Below are 5,028 nucleotides of genomic sequence, written 5' to 3' on the forward strand. Positions count from 1 at the left end.
AAACAGGGGGGCGGTTGAACCGGCCCTGCGCAGGGGGACGCGGCCAGGGGCCAGGGCGGCCGGGGGCGGCCAGGCGGGCGGCCGGGGCTGGCCAGGGGCCGGCTGGGGCTGGCCAGGCGGGGGCTGGGGCGCGCGGCCAGGGGCGGCCGTGGCCGGCTGGGGCCAGGGCGGCGCGGCAGCGGCCGGCTGGGGGCGCGGCCAGGGCGGCCAGGCCAGGGCGGCCAGGCGGCCGGGCTGCCGAGGAGAGAGGAGGGGGAGGGGAGAGGGAGGGAGGAGGGGGGGCTCACCTGCGAGGGGCGGCCGACGGCGAGGGCGGCGGCCGGCGCTAGGGCAGGGGGGTAGGGGCGGCGGCGGCTTAGGGTGGGGGAGAGAAAATGAGAGAAAATGAGAGGGAGGGAGAGAGAATTGGGGAAAAAGGGGAGGTGGGGGGGGGCGGTTGGGCCTTTTGGGCCCAAAAGGGGGCGCAAGGGCGGCTGGGCCGGCCGGGGTCGGCCCACGGCGCGGGAGAGAGAGAGAAAGAGGAGAGAGAAAGAGAGAGAAAAAGAAAGAAAAGATCTTCTCCTCATTTTCGAAATCCGATCTTTCTACATGAATGCATTTGCACTTTCAAAGCAATCAAAAGAAATGCAAGGTTCGGCATGGTGCATCAAACAACATAAAGTATTTAGGGTTTTTCTTACACGGGAAATCCAAACCGAATCCCGCTAGAACTTTGGAAAAGGTCAAGGTTTAGCGAGGGAAAAAAGAAAAAGAAAAGGTAACGCCCGAATTTTGGCGAGTAAAGAAAAGAAAAAATTCAACTGCAAAATTCGGGGCGTTACACCGGCCATGGACGCCACCGCGCCAGTACTGTATGCTGCCTGGAACGAGCACCAGGTGAGTGAAGTCCGTTGGCTCAGGGAATCGTTGGCTCTCGGTTGGACAACTCAGATTGAGCGTAGCGATACCCTTTCAGCCCATGGGATCTGGATCGTGGATCAAGGAATCGAGGGCCGTGGATGAGGAGGCGTGGTTGATTTCGGATCACGGATCCTACATCCTGTGGCCATAAATGCGTACCGATTCATTTAAAGGTTATTCTAATCTGATCTCTGAGTTTTGGATCCAACGACTCAAAGTCACCCATACCCCTTCACTAGGATAACTTGCAAAAGAGCCCCTCGCCTTTTCCTGAATCAACCCGCCATCCCCACCAGTGCAAAAGTAATTCCACTTAGATCCTTTTATTCATAGATTTAACCCTGTGTTTAAGAGAAATAGTGTCCCCAGCCCAGGTGTTATATGAAATGTTATATTAATATAGAAAATGATTTTTGTTATAAAAATAATCCCAGAAACTTGTGTAATTCATATTTAATTCATTTTAACTCTAAATTAACCCATTCCAGTGGCATTAATTTTATTTTAATATTGTTTATCACCTAGTAACTTTGTTTAGACATGAAACAAATATTAAAATTGTCTACTTAATTTATTCCATACAAGCACTTAATAACTTCAGAAATTCATAACTCGATAACCGTAACTCTGAATTTAGTGATTCTCGTTCCCACGGTCTCATAACAACCCGTAGATCATTATTATGCAGTTTGTTCTTATGGTTCATGTGATGTTATTTTTGCCTATACCATGTTTGTTTGTATTCCTACGACTAGCGTGAGGTCTCAAGTCACTTGAAGAGGAAGTTAGTACCTGGAATCTCAGGTCCCAGGCAAGTTGTCCCTTGATCACTCCTTTTTACCTAATAATGATCGTTGTTAATCACTTTGACATGCTCAGGTTAATTTTGATGGGACCTAATAGGTTTTCCTAGCATTGTTTATCCCCTACCTTACAAACAGATGAATTATTGGGTAGTTTTGGTATTGCACTATCTGGTTTTGGAAAAGTAATGTTTGATTATGATCATGTTCCAATTATGTTGTTGTTTAATTATTGTTAATGATAATATCATATTGTTAATTGGAACATGGAGAACCACCCTGGAAAACAGTGCTACCACAAGGGCGGTATGGGACGCCCTTAGCTGACTAATTAGGAAAGCTATTGGAGGACTACCTTACCCGAAAGAGGCAAGGGCAGTAGGGGAGTGGTCAGTGTAGGGAGGTCCTTGGGTTGACTTTGCTGCAATGGCGGTCAGGCGAGGGATCCCTGCATTGGAGCTTCCTAGAAACTGTAGCGGGTTTTCTGAAGTTAGTGGAACTTTGTCAAGGCCTCGTAGTGTCACCCTGCCTCGCCTCCTCGGTAGAGGTGTATGGGATTCATGACCCCTTGGCAGATGGGTAACACGACTTGTGGGTAAAGATGCGCAACCTCTGCAGAGTGTAAAACTGGTATATCAGCCGTGTTCATGGTCATGAATAGCTCGGACACTCACATGATTAATTTATGGAACTAAACTTAATTTGTCATATGCATAGCATCGTGGGTGTTGTTATCAATTTTGTTCTATTACTTATTTGGGTTGGTATCTACTTATACTTAGTAACTGCTAATAAAATTTTGACCAACTTTAAAAGCAATGCTCAACTTTAACCATCCTCTTTGGTAAGCCTTACACTTCACATAAGCTCCCACCTTTGGTGATTTCATGGACATTATTCCCCACAACTTGTTGAGCGATGAATGTATGTGAGCTCACCCTTGTTGTATCACACCCCCATAGGTCAAGAACAGGTACCGCGGGATGAGGCACATGGAGGATGATGTGATAAGTTCGAGAGAGCTCTAGGCCGTCGTCTCCCAGTCAACTTTGGGTTGCTGGATCGTTGTCTCCTTATGATGTATTGATTTATTTATTTTTGTACAGAACTCCTATTATATAGTAAAGATGTGACATTCGTTTCTGTACCATGATTCTTCATATGTGTGAGATTTGGTCCTAGCACACCTGGTGATTATGTTCACGCCCGGGTCTTGGTGCCCCCGAAATCCAGGTGTGATAGAAATATATATTGATCTCAAACTTATAGTAGACATGGTCCTAACAATAATCAATTACAAGACAAGTTTATAATCTAGGGAGCTATTATTCTGCCTTGTCCATCGTGGTGTACCCAGGGCAACGATTTACGTGGGATGTTTTGTTCAACATTCCTTATCTTGGTTGGATGGTCTATGAAAAAAGACATGTCATTGAATTGATTAAAATCCTCCATATCAGATACACCATCAACTCATGTAGCTTGTTTTTTCCAGGAAAAACTACATGCTTCAATTTGTCAGTGCTTTTCTTCTCATTGTTAGAAATGATCTGTTCAGCTTAGAAGACCTGTGCAGCATGATTAGCAAGGATTCATGGGTCATCTTTGTAACCTACCTTACTTAGATCAAGAACTCTCACCCCATATTTTCTATCGTGACATGTTTGTCTTCAACCCATTGAGATCGAAAAACAGAGATATGAAATATACCATAGTCTAGTTCTCATATGTCCTCAATAAAGACAAAATTTGTAATAGTATCACCAGTATCATCATCTATGGCCTCGCATCGAAGATCACTGTTTTATGACATGCTTCTTTTGTCCTTGGACTTGGTACAAAATGTGAATCCACTAATGTCATATGTTTGCCATGTCGTGACCAAGCGTGATGGTCCAGATGCAAACCCGTTGATGGTTTGTCTTCTATTGTTTCTCCATGTGGAATGACCTTCACCATTAGCCATGTGTTGCACCACTGCTTATGTTGCTTCATTACCCAATCATCTGTATGCCCATGATTTTGCTCGCGAAGCTCATTGATGTGTTGTTGGATAAATGGCCTCCATTATTGCTAGCTGATGTAGGAGTTGTGATGTGCCTCAAGTACTATATTGTAATCCAGTGGGATGAAGGATTTCTGTCCCATCCTACCGCTTCCATACAGTCTACCCTTGTGTCCTGACAGAGGCAAACCTATTGCAACCTGATCTTTTAGGATACTATTGTGGAATGGACCTCCGGACTCAATGGCCTCTTCAGTACAATATCCCTCTATCATGGATGCCTCAGGACGAGCATGGGTTGATACATAGCCATTCAATATTGACATGAAACGCTCATACGTCCACATTTTATGCAAGTACATAGGACCCAATGTCTCTATTTGTGGCACCAAGTGCACCACAAGGTGCACCATAATATCAAAGAACGATGGAGGGAAACACATCTCAAATTGTGATATTGTCTCCACTGCGAATTCCTGAAGAGATGCCAACTCGGTCAATTACCTTTTGTGAAATTCTGTTGAAAAAGTAGCACAACCGTGTGATTGTCATCTTTAAAAACAAAGGATTTATTGCCCTGATGGCAATAAGTAGGAATGTAGTCAACATGACAATCATGTGAGTTCTAGTTGGTGACTGTGAGGTCTTTCATTGACACAGTACTCCATATGCTAGAGCAGAATCCGGATGGGATTCTCAAATTCTTGAGCCAAACACACATCGCATGTTTCTCATCTGCATTAAGATTGTTGCTTGCTGCTGGGAGATGGTACTTCCCATTTTCTTGAAGAACATGATGTAGTTTCTTTTTTATGCCTAAATTTACCAAGTCCACGCGTGAATTGAGCCCTTCTTTTGTTTTGTCCTTTATGTCTAGCAAGGTGCCAATTATGCTTTCAAAGAAGTTATTCTGAACGTGCATACCATCGATCACATGCCACACATATAACTCTTTCCAGTAAGGCAAGTACTCGAAGAAAATAGACTTCTTTTTGAATATAGTCCCAGGAGCTGGTTTGGCATCCTTCCTTGTTTTCCCATCTTTTGTCTTCTTCTCGAAAACAAAGTTGATATTCCTGACTATTTCAAAAACTCTATGACCTCTTTTGTTACCCGATGGAGGAGCAGAATGTAGTTCACCATTATTGTCGAAGTACTTATCCATCTTTCGCATGCGGTACCTGTGTCCTTCCAATAAAAAGCGTATGTGCCTCATGAACACTATTTTCTTAGATGCAGTAAGGGACACGTAAGCAGTTCCATCAATACATAATGTGCAACCAATCTTTCCCTTAAACTGGCCTGATATTGTGAAGAGAG

This window comes from Zea mays, chromosome 6, assembly GCF_902167145.1.
Source record: "Zea mays cultivar B73 chromosome 6, Zm-B73-REFERENCE-NAM-5.0, whole genome shotgun sequence".
Taxonomy (NCBI): domain Eukaryota; kingdom Viridiplantae; phylum Streptophyta; class Magnoliopsida; order Poales; family Poaceae; genus Zea; species Zea mays.